Source organism: Sylvia atricapilla, chromosome 1 (genome assembly GCF_009819655.1).
Source record: "Sylvia atricapilla isolate bSylAtr1 chromosome 1, bSylAtr1.pri, whole genome shotgun sequence".
NCBI lineage: Eukaryota > Metazoa > Chordata > Aves > Passeriformes > Sylviidae > Sylvia > Sylvia atricapilla.
The window spans coordinates 86513830-86532403 of NC_089140.1; the positions used below are offsets into that span (position 1 = coordinate 86513830).

Here is an 18574-nt window from a genome sequence, read left to right on the forward strand (position 1 = left end):
TGTGCTTAATTAACACACACAGTACTGCACTAAAGAGAAGGTTCTTCACATCAATCCTTCCCTTTCCCCCTTAGACTCCGTTATTTTAGATGCAGCTTTTCTTAATTCTGTCTTTCCAGAGATCACTGACAACATAAATTTGAAAAACTCCATGCTTTTAAGTACTTTGTTTCAATTGTTAATCTATGCAAATATACACATGGTATAAAAAGAATCGCCATGAGATTTTCTTCAGCCATGAGATTCATAAATTTTTCTATGTGAAGTTTATTTCTAAAGTAGGCAATATCCATATTTTGGGTTCTACACAGAAGAGGTGAACAAAAAGAAAAGGACTCTCAGATAAAAAGCAAAAGGCAGAATAATTAATGCAGAGTTCTGGAAATCCTTCAGAATTTGAGAACATTTTCAAGACTGGACAAGGCAAGAAGAAACTGACAGGGAGAAGTTGCCAGAATAGTTTGCAAGCAGACTGGTATAGGAATGGCTCCTCTTCAGGACTAGAGTCTGGGATCTTTGTTCATGTGCCATCTTGGTCTTCAACACTGGTACTGATATCTCCACAGGAACTGAGCTTAAACTCTAGAATTCAGACTTCAGGTGAGCTACATGCTGACCGGTGATGCCTGACATCACAAGAGAATTCACAGAGGTGTCAGTACTGCCCATTTCTAACAAAGGCTTGCAAAGGTTGCTTTCACACTGAGACATTCTCACCAGAGTTCTACTCTCCTTTTCAGTGTCCTTTTTCCCTTTGCTATTCAAGCAAGGGAACACCAACAAAAATCAGGGTAACAGATAATGCAGGCACAGGATGGAAAACCATCTCCTACTGCTGAGCTCAAGACTGTAGAAGAAGAGGAGGAGAAAGTGGCAGAAGAACCCACCCAACCAGGAAATATAAAGTGGCCCATATGATTCAAAAAGCCTGGGGCACACAGTATCCACCCATCCATTAAATATGTTTCTGTAACTGTAAAAGTAGACAAATATGGGCCAAATCACAGAGATCTTAATTGATCACGCCCATACTTCTTCCCAGCTTTCAACTTCATTATAAAATATAAAAATGTACATTCAAGTTTGCATTTGGTCAAAAGCAGCACTAAATTGAGTTCTACAGTGTAGTGGTTTCATGTTTGCCTACATGACTTCTTCAAAGCAGAAGCCCTGTTTTGTTAACAGCTTCAAAACCCTGCACTTTAAAAAAAAAAAAAAACAAAAAAAAAACACACCACAAACCAATCGTGCTTTGAGTTCACTTTTAAACAAAAATGTTAGAAAAACAAAAATCAATAAAGCTTAAAACAAATAATTTTCACTCAGACCATGGAAATTATTTAAACAAGGTCATTCTCAAAAGAAAAAGCAATATTTTCATTATTCTGTAATAAATGCTTTTCAAATGTTGCTGGGTTAATTAAATATTTCTTTTTTATTAAATATTTCTTAGAAAGAAAAATAGCAGATTGCTCAGACATTAAATTTCAAGGCTATGCTCTTAAAGCTAGTGATTCCAAAACATGTTTTTCATCTGGCCTAACTCGTAAATTTTCATCCTAGTTTCAAAAATTTAAATAAAACAGCCACATCAAGATATAGAAAATGCATACGTAAGGTAAAAAAGAAAATAAAATTTAGATTTTGTTGTTGTTGTGCTGTCCAGTCTGCTGTTACAGCAGTCCAGAGAAATCTGAAGAGTATGAGATGCAATTTGAGACAGAAAGATCATTTTGTGGAAGAGTTCACTTACTTCCTCAGTTACCTATAAGTGCGATGATAACAATTTTCTGCATTGTTGCATAGAGAAAACAATCAGCAGAACATTCCGAATGGCAGGTATGCATCAGACTTCAGGGAATTACTTAAATTTCTTGAAATACTTCAGTGGTTACTACTTTGCTTTTTTTTTTTTTTTTTTTTTTTTTTATTTTCTTCTTCCCCAGGAACTGTTAGGCACTTCATGAAAAAACAGCTAGTGTATTTAATTTGACATCAAATGATTTTTTGAAGGTATAAAGCTTGTAGCAACTTGCTATTTTTCACAATTCAAAATTAATTCCTGACTAGAAGCCGAGAGACAAACAGGTCACCATAAAAAAGGTCAGTCTGTCAGAAAATATTAAAGAAAGGAATATGATGGAACTGTTTTGGAAATTCCACTATATATTAATTGAAAATCATGTAATTTGAGAAATAAAATCACTCTTAAAATTTAAATTAAATCAGAGATCAGATTTTTTTAAAACATCTTCTAAAATCCTGTCTTCCAAGACATTTAGAACTACTCTTCAACACCTTTTCTGACAGATTTTCATCTTCTCTGAAAGCTCAAGAATCTTTACAAGAAGAGTGTAGACATTCCTTAGAAGCCAGCCCATGGTTAAAGATTTATCAGCACACTATTACTGTGTAAGAAACTGCTACTCCAACATGCCAGCCTTCTGCTCTGCCAGCAAAAATCTACACAGTAATGAAGAAAATTAATCAGAGAACTGACACACTGAAAAATAACCAAGAACAATTGTGTTTATTCAGCCACATCAGTCTCTCAGTGCAGATTCAGACCAACCAGGTATTCTCTCCAAAAGAAGTTATTTCTACTCAAATCTGTGATCTCATTAAACTCAACATTAGTCAGCAACCACAAAAGAGGTGATTGGGCAACCACGAAAAAAAATCTGTGAAGATACCACTTGAGTGGCCAAAAGAACTAAACCCAGAATTAAAAAAAAAAAAAAAAAAAAAAAAACCCTACTTTTTTTTTTTTTTTTTTTTTTTTTTTTTTTACCCTAGTTTTTTTACTCAGCAGCCTCTACCATTGAAGAAAATCAGGCAGTAATTTTGGATATAATTTTTCCTCTCCTCTAAACTGATACTGGTTTCAGTTATATCTTTGAAGGACTGAATTTAAGGTTAGATCTTCTGAAGTTGGAAAGACTGGTCCTTTTCCAGTCTTCCAGTTGATCTTCTGGAAGACTGGAAAAGGACCCACTCAAACATGAAACACATTTTTCCCATTTTAGCATGCTGAACCTGAACTTCAGAATTGGACCCAAAGAGTCCTTCAGAACTCAGCTGTAAAAACTAATCTATGAAAACTGCTAATAGGTTTCAGGAAAGAAAATAATCAGGATGAAAATTTTGCACAAAAAGTAAATACCAATGATTCCAAGTGCAGGACACCATCTAACACATTAAATACAACTGCACTGGTTTAACTTTTCTGCCAAAGGAAACAGACCTGTCATACCACATCTTTGCCTGTCCATCCCATTAAACTTTGGTTCTCCATCTTGCTCCAATCAAGCTTAAAAAAAAGTAGGAGAGACACACAGAGGAGGCTTCACGAGCATTCAGTTGTTAAACACCTCACTGCACAACCAATGACTACACAGTGGTAGTTTCATAAATCATCTTTTGTCTGACAAAGATGCTTTAAGGGTACTGTGTTTGTTGTAGAAACAAAGAAAATAATACTCAGGCTTTCTTAGGTCATCTGGATGGAAAGTTGATCTGAATTCCAGTTCATTGGACAAAATAGCTCTTTTTCAAGATATACTGAGAGGACAAAGGTGAATTTAGGAAAAGTAATAATAAGGTCCTTTATCCACTTGGATACTATGCTTCCCAATATTCATAGAGAGCCACAATAACAGTTTAACTAGGTCTGCACTAATATCTAAAGGGATTCTTATGGAAACTTGTTTAATAGTTGCAGACAACTGAACTAGTCCAACAGGGTACTGAAGGAACAGTAAAACAGGGAATATGCATGTGGAGTATTGACCCTGGCTGCATTCCAGGTGCCCACCAAAGTCACTGTCCCATCCCTCCTGAGCTGGACAAGGGAAAGAAAATATAATAAAGAGTTTGTGGGTCAAGGTAAGGGCAGGGAGAAATCTCTCACCATCACAGGCAAAACAGACTCAAGATGTGGAAAGCAGTTCAGTTCGTAACCAATCAAATCAGAGTAGGATGAGAAATAAACCCAAATCTTTAAAAAACTTTCCTCCCACCCCTCCCATCTTCCCAGGCTCAACTTCACCCCCAGTTTTCTTGACCTTCTCGTCCCCCTAGCAGCACGGGGAATGAGGGTTACAGTCAGTTCATCACATCCTGGCTCTGCCTCTCCTTCTTCCACAGAGGGAGGATTATTCACACTTCTCCCCTGCTCCCACAGGAAGCAGCCCTTGACAAACTTCTCCATTCTGAGTCCTTCCCATGAGCTGCAGCTCTTCAGGAACTGCTCCAGCATGAGTGCCTTCCATAGGGTGCAGTCCTTCAGGAACACACTGGTCTAGCATGGGCCTCCTATACATTACCCCAGCCACTCTACCACTGTAAGTGATGGGCTCAGCCTTGGCCAGGGGCAGGTCCCTCTGGGAGATTCCTGGCACTGGTTCCATCAGACACAGGGGAAGCTCCTAGCAGCTTCTCAGAGAAGACATCTCTAACTAAGTCACTAGCAAAACCCTGCCACACAAACCCAGACAACCCAGTGACAAAGCACACATGAGGCCACTAAGAGCTCCCTTTGCTCTGAAACACACCCAAAGCAGACAGACCTGACCAAAGCATCAACAGCTCCTGGAATACATTTTGTACTCACCTCCTCTGCAGGTTTACAGCCATCTGGAGGGTCCACTAGCACTGGTGGAGAAACCCCGACACATTGTTGTAGAGCATCTGTAGCAGGGACCACAGAGCAACAGACTGGCCTAGGCCATTCCGACATGAACGGAGAAGGACAAGAGGTATTCCAACAGCAAGGTCTTCAGGCCTCCCTACAGGAAAAACAGAACTTCAGATAAGTTCCAAGCTCAGTTCTGCCAGAGCTTGAGGTGGAAGGGGAGGAAAAGTTTCCCATTTGAGATTTCAAAATATAAAATCCCATGCAAGGGAGAAGGAGTCAAAGACTGTTTCTAAAAAGAGGCAGTGAACTGTGCTTGTGAGGAAAACAACATATGCAGGGAAGAGTGGAGAGGTGGAACAAGTCATCAACATTTTTTAGCCTTCCAGATGATATGATTTAAGTGGGAGGACTGCCTGTCCTCCCAAATAAGCTGTTATCTATTTTTGAGTTCTATATATGTCGTCCTCTATCCAATCATGAATACTTAGCACAACAAACTACGAATTGTTCTCAACAAGGCAAGAAAACAGCCTCCTCAAAAAACAGCACACATTCACATGAGCAGCTCCCCAGATGATCACTCTTTTGGACTAAATCTTCCCATACATATTCTAGTTTATAGATGTAGGGGTTTTTACATTCTTTCATCTCTCGCCTACAAGTTAAACATTAGCATTTATAATGACAGCTTTTGTAAAAAAAAGGTGTTATTACAGTAACACAGACTTGACGCCTAAGAAGCAACGTCTTTTCACTTAAAGAAAAAAAAAGTGACACCTGAAAAATGATGCCTGAGCCTTTCCAAGTCTCATCCGTTGAAACTTTAGCAATACTGAATGAATTCCTTCAAATCTCTGCCTTTGCCCAGTTAATACAGCAATGTCTGAAGGAAATTCTAAGCAAGTGAAAAGTAAAGACTGTGTCTTAACATTCAGAGAGATTTGTTCAAATTCTAATGCAATTGAAATTTGTCTACACTTGGGTAATATTTGCCATATATTATTCAAGCTTTTATCTTGCACTTGCCATATTATATCTGAACCTACTAAGTTACTCAGGTTTCTTGCTCTTCCTGTTTAAACTGTTACCTTTAGGTATCTGACCAGATAAAAACTTTGTACAAGGGATTTAAAAAAAAAAAAAAAAATGCTGATACTATGGTAACATGAGAGTATGGAGGAAGTATATCGTAAGGAAGGCTAAGATTGGTAGTGATGGAAAAGGTGTTTGTCAACCACCTAATTATTAAGCATTACCTCAATACTGAAGCAGGTAAAATAAGTACAATACTTGGCAGTTTCCCTTTTTTTGCATACCAAAGTAGAAGGGGAAAATGTCTTGGCTTAAAGTCTGATTAATACTGGCTAAGAGCTCCTCAAAATGATACCAATTTTTTACCAAATCTGAAAAAACAGGGAAGTTTCAAAGGGCCAGAAAAATACAATCCAAGACATATCCAGCAGGAAACGTAACATAAATCATATTTTTTTTTCTTTTCTGAACATGTTAATATAAGAGATCATGAGGAGATCCAACCTCCTGTATCAAAGCAAATTAGCTGTTGCCTTCAAGAGGTTAAACAGATTTCCATGATATATCTGACTAGGCTCTACCCGTTGCACTCTAACTTCCAATCCACACACAAAAATATATGAGTTGCTTATGTTAAATTAGCCTTTTGTGTAGCACTTTCCTTCACTAAAACTCAGCTGCCTTACAGAGGTGGGAGCAGAACATGATCCATTTTTACCGATACAGAAACAGGTGTGTTACTGGCCAAGTGGCTGGAAGTCTGGGAGCAAATTTTCTTCCATCTGCTCAAAAGTTTAAACTGAAGTTTAAAGATATCTCTCTCTCTACATCTGTCTGGTTAGATGAAGATCCTTACTATAGTGATTTTGCTAATTTATATATTTCTTCAAAGGATCCTAAGAGTCAGGCTCTTTTTGTTCAGTGCTGTCCAGACACAGATTTGAAATAGTCCTTATAAAACACAAAGCCAAATGCCAAACAGTGAGAGGAGGACACACAGGGAATGGCCCATGTTGCCATTAGTAAGCAAGGCATAGCTACCAAGGGCAGATGTTCACTTATTTGTAGTGAGCTTCCACACATTTAAAAGCTTATGATTTCCCTTGATCTTTTCTTTGGGTTACAAAAATGCCAATTCAATCATTCCTTCTGCACATAGCACCTTTTCTAAATCATCAGTCATTACACTCCTGAGGCAAATTAAGTCTGCCTACATCTTTCTTGAAGTACAATGGCCAAAACAGATACAGCACTTGAATTTCACAATATAGAACAAAGCAAAAGGTTCAACTCAACATCCTCCAGATTATACCACCAATTAGTCATGCCAATACATACACACACCCCTTCTTTGTCAGCCATACTGCAGTGTCAGGTCTCATTTTATAATCTATGGTGAGGAATGGAATGGCAGGAGGACCTTGACAGATTTTATATTTTATTTTGACCTAAATATAAAGCATTCCACTTATTCTTCTAAATCAAATCTTATTCTCCTAGGCCACCTTTCTAACATTTAAGATTCTTGTGAATTGCCATCCCACCTTTGTGTAACTTTGTGTAAGCATTTATTCCCAAACACATCTTGTCCTCAGATTTCATAACCATTTGCTAATTAGCCAATATAAACAAGAACAGTTAGGTGAAACAATTATACAAAATTCCATGCAATGTGCTTTCCTTGCTGAAAGAGAACTACTGAGAAAACCTCTGGCTACCGTTAACCTAATGAGTTTACACACATCCTAAAATAGCTTTTTTATCTAGGCCATATTTCCTTAGTTTGCTCTGTAACAGCAGCAAATGTGGCTTTCTCCAGTCTACGACCTTCCTGTTAGAGAGGATATTACATTGTCTTTATTATGCATTTCTGATGTTCACAGAATCATAGAATGGTTTGGACTGGAAGGAACCCTAAAGACCCTCCAGTTCCAACCCCCCACCACAGCCAGCGACATCTTCCACCAGAATAAGCTGCTGAAAGCCCCATCCAATCTGGCCTTGAATACTTCCAGGGACTGGGCACCTCTGGGTAACCTGTTCTCATGCCTCACCATCCTCACAATAAACTTCTTTTTATATCTCATCTGTATCTACCCTCTTTCAGTTTAAAGCCATTACCCAATGTCCTATCATTATCTGTCCATGTAGAAAGTCCCTCCCCAGATCTCTTTCAGCTCCCTTTAGGTACTGGAAGGTCTAAGGCCCCCCTGAAGCCCTCTCTTGTTCAGGCAGAACAGCCCCAGCCCTCTGATCATGGCAGAGTCCGTGCTCTGGACTCACTCCAGCAGGTGCACATGCATCCTTTGCTGGAGGCTCAGAGCTGTACTCTGCACTGCAGTGGGCTCTCACCAGAGCAGAAGAGAGCAGAGCAGAGGGGCACAATCCCCCATCCCTGTGCCCTGCTGCCCACACTGCTTTGGATGCAGCCCAGGGCATGGCCACCCTTCTGGGCTGGGAGTGCACATTGCTGGGTCATGGTGAGCTTTTCATCCATCAACAAAGCCACTCCCCACACATCCAGTATTTGTATCCCAGGCCTATTCCCCACCCTCCACCTCCTGCTTATATGCCGAATGCTCTGTGATATGGAATATCCCTTTGGCCAGTTTGGGTCAGCTGAACTGGCCATACTCCCTCGCAGCTTTTTGCACACCCCCTCACCGTCAAGAACGTGAGGCACTAAAAATTCCTTGCCTTGGACTAAGTCCTACTTAGCAACAACAAAAACATCAGTGTGTTATCAACATAATTCTCTTACTGAATCCAAAACACAACTCTGTACCAGCTACTAAGAAGAAAATTAAAAATAAAGAAAGGTTTATTTGAAACTTATTTAAACCTAAACAAATTTTAGCCAGTCAATCTAATATGCTGACTAGATTCACAGCCACAATGTTTGTAGAGGGCAAAATAGAACTGTCTCATTCAAGCAAGTGGCTATACTGAATAGTCTCAATATTTGCATTTCTATTATGCAGAGAACTTCTTTCTGATACATTTAATGTTAAAAACAGCAACAATCATGCAGAGCTATCAATGCCCAATGTAATAGCTATCCATACTTGTAACATCCCACTGACCACTTTCACCTTAAATATAATACAGATTGACTGTATGATTTTCAGCCATGCATTACCTTTCTAGTCTGGGCAGTCAATTTCTTTTGCATTCAGTGAAACACCTCCACACACACACAAAATCATGCACATGCCATAAAATATAGAGCCAGGTCCATTGCATCAACCTTTTCTTCTACCAGCTCAATACACTGGTACCACCCTGTACAAGGTCAGAAAAATCAGTGCAAGAGACTGAACAGAAAAGCATTAAATTATTAGGGTGCCATTAAACTCTGGAGAAAACAGATCTGTAACACTGAGAATACCACATCACCTTCCTGTTATTCCTGAAGTGACTAAAACCACAAAAAGCCCAGAGTGCACAACAAAACAACCACAGTTTTGTTCCATAAGTCTCCATGGCTTTATTTTATACAGAAAGACAAAGGGGGAAAATAATTTGATTAAATCTTTCTTAATGGAGACAATCCAATGAGGTTGTTTTTGTGTTTTTTTTTTCCCTTGCATGTAATCTGTCTGAGGGAAAAAAAAAAAAAAAAAAAAAAAAAAAAAAAAAAAAAAAAAAAAAGATTCACAGCCATCATTTATAATAGAATCAGTAAAACCATAAAGACAGGTATTATGTTTAACAGCTGTTAAGTACACACTGCTATCGTATTATCTCCCCAAAACTTAGGAAAAAACTGTCAAGGTAACAGTTGCTTTGATCAGACTGACATCTAAAGTGTATGTCATTACTTTTCTTGGCCTTCACTAACAGGTTGTTCACCAACCAAGCAACGATTCTGGCACACGCAGCCATGTAAACAATGCAGCAAATGCAGCAGCACCTTCCTGTCACAGGCCTCCTGCTGCCCATGGGGACAGGGACTCAAAGCAGCACCAGCCAACACAAGCAGTGCACGAAAGGGACCAAGAGCGATTGAACCCACAGAGGTATTTTGAAGTAAATACGATTTTTAGAAGTCAACTGTAAAATGCACCCCAAATGAAGACCACTGAAGCTTATTTTCATGTTGCCTAAGAGTACCACACTGCTGGAAAGCACCAGGAAAAAAAAAAAAAAAAAAAAAAAAAAAAAAAAAAAAAAAAAAAAAAAAAAAAGACTGTCTACTGCTCTCACCAGTGAAGTGTATACTGCCATATTCAGCATCATTAATAAATCTCTTTGGAATGTAAGAAATAGCTTCTTCATAATTCAAACTACCTACACAGAATTGTTCAACTCACCAAAAATAAATAAATGATAATAATATAATAAGCTATTTTTCATAACCTCACAACTGCTCTCCAGAAAGACAAAACCCCAAATTATTCACAAATCAGGAGATGCATTGCAAGTTTGTAAAGATGATAGAAATCTTTGTTAACTATCATGATTCAAAAACATTAATAAAGCAATCAGCAAAACCTGTTTATTTTGATAGCATTAACTTACATCAGCTTTAAGTAGGAGCACAGAGCATCAATCCAGGCATGCTTTTCTCCAGTGGGACTATCAACAAAGAGCTGTGTGTTGACTGCTGTGAGCTGGCAGACACCCTCTGCACCTTCTCTTCAGCCACCAGGAAACACTACCCTCATTGTTTCACAAGTATGCAAAGCAACCAGCACTGGTGTGTATGGAGGATGTGAGCCACAGTGAAAAATGCATTAGACACCTCTCAGCTCCTTCAACTGACAAAACATTCACTATGAAGGAATCGAGGAGTCAAAAAAAAAATAATTAATGTTTGTGTCAACTGAAGTTTTTTGTTTGTGTTATTTGTTTATAAAAAGTGGGTAGTGTAGTTTTGCAGTAATGTTTCCATTGTAATAGGCTATGAAAACAGAAAGACAGAAGGACTTTTTTGCTCTAAAAACTCCACCTGCCAGTCCAATTTCAACTCTAGTCTTGTCCTCTCACCCCTTGCAGGGAAGAGCTCAGGTGGGACCAGCAGCAGATGCACATCCCCGACACTACAGACAAGACATTTCCTGTGTAAAGAGCACTGACTCTGGACCTCAACGGCAGCTCTTCACCACAAGTCACATGAGGCTCAGGAGACACCCGATGGTTATCACTTACTCTGACAGATCAAGTCATTTTGCCCAAAAAACATGAGTATGCCAGCAGCCTTAGACCACGCAGCAGCAACCAGGCAGAATCATCAGCCCCTCCAGGGCGCAAACCAGTAGTAACACCAGCTACCCATATGCGTGTGCATGTGCACAGCCACGTACACAATGTGAATTTCTTCACTTGGTTTTTATAAATGGGGCTCAGTTTCCATTTTCAGAGTATTGCTCTTTGCTAGGAAAACTGTACATAGTATTAACACTGGCTAACATATTAACGAGGGTCCCTTCAGTCAAGAAAAAAAGATGGGGCGTTAACATTTTCTAGTCTTCCCTGACCTAGGAGAAAAGACTAAATGTTTCCAGACCTACTGAGTAAAAACATCCTATTTAATAATGAATGCAGAATAGCTAAATACATAACTACATCAAAATCAGTGACAGCTGCCCTCATAAATTTTACATTCTGTAAAATTGCATGCCCTATGATCAATGATTTTTTCAACAGCACATAGAGGGCTTCAGGAGAGCTGCCTGCTTTATTCTAGGTTCAATATTCAAATGAATAATCTGTAACCTCCCTTTCTGTCATCTGATGCAGAACATCCAGATAGTAGTGAAGCTTACATGTGTGAAGGGCAAGGAAGAACAGAGTTTAGGGGGAAAAAAAAAGTATATGAGTTATTCCTATACCCATTCTATTCATTTCCACTGATAATTACAAATGGAACTACAGAGTGAAATTACTAAATAACAAATAATTCCCATTGCCTCAGAGATGACCAGAAGGATGCAAAGTTACAGACATTCAAATATACAGTTTTAATGGTGCTTAGAAGACCACAACCTCTGCCTTCCATGGGCCATGAAATCAGTTTGCAAGTGCTAACAACTGGGGGATAATAAAGTTACAGCAACTCTATCCTATACACAGAGAAAGAGAACTACAGAATTGTTCTACGTCTAATCAAAGGCTTAGATTTTTTTGAGTTCACACAGAGAGAGTATTATAGCAGGAATGATAGCACATTACTTAAAGTGAGAAAAGTTGGGGGGGAGGTAACGAAGCAAGATCCTAGGAATTGCCATTCACAAGAGGCAGTACTTGAAATAAGTCAACTGGTAAATTTGCAAAAGCAAATGTCACATTTACACAATGCTTCTCAACATTTACAAGCAGCACCAATGATATTAATATTTTCTCACAAAGATAATAAACAAAGTGCTAAGTGGTAGAAAATTCCCAAAGTAAAAACACTGCTCCACACATATAATTATGTCTCTTTGGACACTGAGAAATCTTTTCTTGCAGCACTCTGGCATGAGACAGACAACCATCTATTAAGCTCTACAGCCTCATTGCAAAAGAAATATAAATATTAGAGTTCTAAATTAATTCATTTGTGGCTGTACACAGAGCTAAAAAAGGCTGTTTATATATTTACCAGCTTAGGAACCAAATGAAACCATAAAAAACCCCTCACAAATCTAACAGGAAGTAGTTTCTAGCACTATGTAATTAGCACTTATTAATCAGAGAGGAAAATGAGAAAATTGTATTCTGGTGAACAAGCTTTTACTAAGTTTTATATTATCACACATTACAATATTAGCCCCCAGTAAGTAATGGAAAGCTTAGAAAGAGCTGTTTAAGAGGTGAGCAAGCATATCACAACTCCAAAGTCCAAAATAACACAATGCTAAGTAGGAGGACTTTAGGTCCAGGAACAGTTAACTTTACAGTACACAAAAGTAAACCTCTAGAAAAAAGTTACCCTAGGGCACAGAAGTAATACAGACAACCTCCCCTAGGAAAAGCCTGGCCTAGGGACTCAGTCCTTTGAAAATATTAATGTTCTATTTAAAAACAAAATTTTGTGGTGAGGCTAATAAATAGTGAAGAGGGAATGGTTTTCTGCCTTCTGACAGATTTAAAGCTTTTCAGTAAGACTGTCTGTCAGTGTCAACAGGAGAAAACATACCCAAACCAACAAACTGCTTGGCTGAGCATATGTCTTCATGCACAAATACTAACCCTCCCACAGAAATTCTAGTTTCGGATATATGCATCTGCCTCCAGGCAAAGCTCTGTTGCTTGCAACAGTATCTGAAATTTGGCTGAGCAGACAAATGACTATCATTTCTCACTTGCAAGAGTAGCAAGATCACTTTAAATAACAGAAACAAAATATTCCATTCTTGTACATAAAATAAAGCAGGCAAACTTTTTCTGGCTTCAGGTGAGATAAAGGTCCCTAATTCAGGAAGTTTTGTTTACCATGGAGGAACACAGGAGACATTACGTTACCAAGTTTCCAAAACACGGGATTCAGTTAGTAATACGGATCCCAATTTTTTTCCTGTCCCTTTTCTGTAAAGTCAGTAACTACTTTCAGGTAGTCGAAACAGAATCCTGAGAGCCATTAACACTGTCAAAACAAGGATGAGGAAACTGCGACAATAACCCAATGAATTAGCTTTTCTAAAAAAAGCACTGCTGTTTTAATGCAGCCTTTGGCAATGCAGCAATCCAGCCCACACTTTTCCAAATCATGCTGCAAACCTTCAGGTTTCTTCCTAGAAATATCCCATTTCATTTGATTTACTAATTGCTGAGTCAGTCAGTTGTTTGCAGCATCTTTCTCTTTACAAGCACAAACCTAGAAGATACTTCAGCATGCAGGAAACAAGGTATGCAGTCTACATATACATCACACTTAAAATAAGTGGGAAAAAAAAAAAGAAGCAAACAATGCTGGAAATCAGCACTGCAGCTCAAGGACTGCATAATAACACCCCTAGTCCCTGAGCATCATTTGCTCTATCCCCACACTCCTTTCTGACAACATCACAGCTGAGTACAGATTAGAGCTAATTCAGCAAGGAAACATACTGCAATCGAGAAATTTTTGCAGTCTATTTCACAATAGTTGCCTAAGGAAGGGAAAGAATACCCAGCAAAAGACTTTACTTCAGCATCAGGGGCAGACACATGAAGCCAGCAACCTAATTCTTAAATTTTGAGAGTTGCCACTGTTCTCACACTAAATCTCAACAAGCCTATTATGTGGTAATTATATATTCTATTTTCTCCAATTCTGTAGTGTTTTTCAGTTACTCTGCATCAGTTTTCCAGCTCAATTTTACCAGCTCTCTAGCAGCTGGGCCACAAACATTGTTAATTACATCATAACATCATGAGGAAAGGATTATTAATCTGATATTTGGCAGAATGCTTCAGGGAATGAGAAACTTTCATTACTGGAAATCTCCATCAGTTATTCAGATATTAATCTGACCCTGCATGAAGTGAAAATTAAGCATTTTCAATAACTGCAAGGACATGAGTTGCTTCCCTAAACACCTGACTGATTCAAGGTTGAAGAATAATTCTTGCTCGAATATTCCAGAAAGAGATGAAATAGGAATCTTCCATATAGAGACTCATCCTAGTGTACATGAAAAGCTAGGTACCAATATGAAAACACGCAGAGTATTTGTTTCTAATCAGCCCCTAAAAATAAAATTACTTAAGATAAAATAGTGCAACAAGTAGGCTAGGCACCTGCTATGCTGAAGGAAAAATCAGACTGAGAACTATGACATACAGAAGAATAAAGTTGGAAAATTTAATTTTATAAGTGGGTCTGCTATGCTATAGAACATTTCAGCGAGCATCAAAATGAAAGAAAGTGTCTTTTAAAGATACAATCAAATGAAAAGCAATAAAAAATTACCATTTTGTTCAGCCAATACTGAATTATTTTTATTCCTTTAAACACATGGGAAAAAAATTTTGGAAGCGCTATACTGTCTTAAACCACTTATCCCAAAATGTTTAACTTGTCACGCAGCACAGCAAGCAGGGAGATCTCAACACTTTTGCCAACCTCATGACAGACCAAAACAAAGCCTCCCAACTCATTCAGCTCTCAGTTCAACTGTTTGACAAAGTTATAGGCCTTGCAAATGACTCCTCAACATTGGCTCAGGTGGAAAGGATCAACTGACTTTTTTGTATAGCTTAGGAAATGTATTATGTTATTTAAAGTCCAAATTCAACTCATGACTAGTAACTAAACTAGAGGAAGCAGTGCCAGCTCAAACAGCATTTCTGAAACCTTCCTCTGCAACTGAAAACCTCAGCCTTGCAAATTCCTCCCTCTGAGGCTCCCACCAAAACAGAAGACCATTTATTTGTCAAAATACTTGAGCTGAGTTTCCATGATGATAGATGAACATTTAGCTTCAAAATAGTTGCATATAAAATTAAGAAAAATCAACTTATAAGTAGTAGTTCAAGTGCTTCATCAGCTTCAAAAGAATAGCAAATGCTGTGAATGGGTATTTGCTTTGCAAGCTGAAGTGTTCTACAGACCAAGAATGCTCAAACCAGTGATTTGTCAGCACTGCTCTTAGATTTGTAGCAAAAAGTGATGCACATTTCCAGAGAGAAGTTCTAAATAAACTCTAAATAAAAATATGATGACTTAAATACAATCCTTTCAGCAAAAGCCTTATCAACCTTCCATATTAATGGGAAAATTACATACAGAATGGAAAAGTAAATTTGATTTTCCAAACCATAATGACATTCTGCTTATTCATCAAGAATGAATATGGCAAAAATGCTTGTAAAAGACTTATAGTTCAGTGTTATCTTCAGCAAATGAATCAAAAGAAAATTGCAAGTATTTAAAGAACACATACATCTAACTTCTTATATATGGTCTATAGTTTGGAATACCATGTAATTTTTTGCTCAGGAAACATCATGTCTTATCCAAATACATATACTGCCTTTCCCACCTCCCCAACAATTATTTCAACACACTCAGGACTATTTTGGTGTGCCCTATGCTGTAAATGTAAGCAGAGAATGTGCCTATTCTATATTTTACCGGAGCACATAAATTCCTCCCAGATCTTGCGAAGATGCCACTGGTATTTCCAGGAAACTAAATGCTATGTCAAGAGTAAATTTTGCTCTTGTTAGAGCTAAGAGGGGCGGGAAGGAAGAAGGTCAAACATTTTTTCCTATGTGATATTTGCTAGACAGGCAAACCATGCTAGTCAAAACTTTTACCTGTCAATGGGTAAATTGTCCCCAATCAACACTTCCAAATTCCCTACTCAGCTCCGGATTTGCCATCTCTTCTGCTAATTACCTTCCTATATCTCTGTAACATCACATTTGAAAAAAGAAATAGAGTAATATTATCTAGCAACTGAAATACTTTGTTATCTTCTAGAGCAACACATTTAATTCTCCCTTGCCAACTTTTCTGTTCCCTTTTCCTACAGGTTTTATGTTGCCCAGTACCTGTCTGCCCTTATTTTGAGCCCTTGATGAACACTTGCCAAAGCCTCTAATTCTGACATAACACAGACTACTTTTATCTGCTAAAAGATGCTTGGCAGCATCACTCATGCCACCCAATCCCAATTCTGCCCAATCTCAAATATTTGCTCTTTGAGGCAATATACTTCTGCAATAGTTTTCCACAAAGCAATGTCTCAGTATCAGATTTTGGGTTATTTTTTTAAAGCAGAGGCCTAGCCTTTAACTATTTACAAGTTCCAAGCTTATTGAAATAATTCCTAGCTGAGGAGCCAACAGTACAGTTTTCCAACACCATGACCCAGTGATTTACTTACAATGCTTTGAAAAGTATGCCAGTGACTCATGAACATCACAAAATGACAGGGAATTTGAATGCAGCAGGATGTTTTATACTGCATGCAATTTGGATTTTTTTTTTTTTTTTTTTTTTTTTTTTTGCTAACATGCACTGTAATCCCTGTTACAAAGACCAAGATAAACGTATAATTCAGATACCATTACCAAGAGATTAAAAAATAGTTACAATGCATCTTAAGACAACTTATACATTTTCTCAGGATTTAGTAATTTCAAGGCTTGAAGTAACCAACTCCTGTCATGATTACACTGGTTTGTGCCAAGAAAGTTGTTATATATTACATGTACAAAATTCAGATAATTCAGGTAAAAACTGGAATGAAAGTATAGGCAACAGCAGTGTTAAAAATACGTCCATTCTTACACTAAAAGTTCACTTCAGAAAGAGTCAAGTCTTTAAAATCATATCAGGTATTAGCGTTCATTCAGAAAAGTCAGGAATATTGTTTATATAATTATTCAAAATATAAGAAGTCTTTCTAAATTGTTGCTATGACACTACAGTGTAGAAAACACATCCATCAAAGAAACAAGGTCATAACTAAATATCCAACAACTGAATTTGTTGGATTTGTTCCTTTATTAAATTTTTGAACTTCAGAAAGTTCTCATACCACTCTTCTGTGCAAGTAGCTGTCACAGTTAAGAAAGAAATCTCAGTTTTCCCAATAAGAGTAAGGTTCCTACCTTAATTTTAGTGCAGGACATACTAGCACGAAGACAGTAAATTAAGATTCTTTTTCTCATGCAATTCAGAAAGTAAATAACCTGGGTTATCACTCTCCTTAATTAGATAGCTTACATACTTGACATGTATGAACAATACATTAATCTTCTCATCTAGTCTATAGTCTGCTCTCTCGTGCTCCTCTTTGGTTTTCCAACAGAGGAAAAGGAGATGTCATACTTACAAAGCAGTCACTTTATCAGCTAATTGTCTCTTCTACAAGCAGCTTTCAACTATTCCCATAAAGAATAAAAGATACGAAAATAATTCCTTCCATAAATTCAGAGGAAACAGTTCCACAGCAAACTGTGGAAACTTTGTTTCAGGAAGAAGAAACATGATCAACCATTCCTTAATGTAAGCAGAGCGGTTTGACTTTTACCACTATGCCCTTCTAATAAACTACCCTGTAGCAGCAGCTGGATACTTTTTTTTACAATTTAAAAGGACTAGCTGCAGCACCAGGCACGACACACTGGAAAAGGAAAAAAAAAAAAAAAAAAAAAAAAAAAGGAAAAAAAAAATAAGAAAACCTGACAATGTTGATGCTTGGAAATAAATTATGGTCTATTTACAAACAGATCATATTAAAGCAATTTATCCTGCCTTGTGGAAAGCAGAAATTTTGGGGTTTTCTCCCACAAATGACAATAACCCCAGCACCTTGCTTGCCCATTAGAAGCTCTGCTTTATTCTTCCACCTCCAAAATGTCCATTCCTTTCACAATACTATGACATCTTCCCTATGTCTCTTAATTACCAAATCATCAAGGGGTATCAGATGCTAGGGTTTGTTCCAAGGTTCAGGTATTCCATCTGGCCAGACAAAAGCAACGCTCACTGGTGAACTGGCAGGCTAGAAAAGAACAGGTAACTGTTGAGTTGCCTTTCTTCCATTTTCTCCAAAATTGTATCAATTTAATATTTTGGGGATTTTTGCCCATCAAGTATTTTTGCCCATCATGAGGGAGGACTGAGGGTGAACAGAGCAGGAGATCAAACTGTCTCAAAAAAGGCAACTCTTCCTCTCCTGCCAAAATAGTTTTTGTTGCCTGACCGGGGCAATCTTCAGGTAAAAACACTATTAGCTTTTACAAAAAGGACTGCCACATGTCAATGTCACCGCATTTGACATACAATCAGAAACCAGACAGACAAACTGTGGGCAGGGAACAGAATCCCAGCCAGTGGTGGTACACTCAGGGAAATGCCCCTCCCATCACTTAAAGTCTGGATATTTGATCCATACATAGGCAGGCAAAGCCAAAAGTTTTCAAGTTGCGTATATTCACTTTTTGCGCATTAAAGTTTCATCCTTAACTTTCCTCCTTCTTGAA

General features: G+C 38.0%; 1 protein-coding gene across 1 annotated transcript in view; it reads right to left on the minus strand.

Annotated features, from left to right (window-relative positions):
- GALNT1 (polypeptide N-acetylgalactosaminyltransferase 1) overlaps positions 1-18574 on the minus strand; it is an 88234-nt gene that overhangs the window by 58050 nt on the left and 11610 nt on the right. The window contains exon 2 of the mRNA XM_066327101.1: positions 4613-4787. The gene's annotated coding sequence lies outside the window, so the exon portion shown is untranslated. The remainder of the gene's footprint in view (positions 1-4612; positions 4788-18574) is intronic.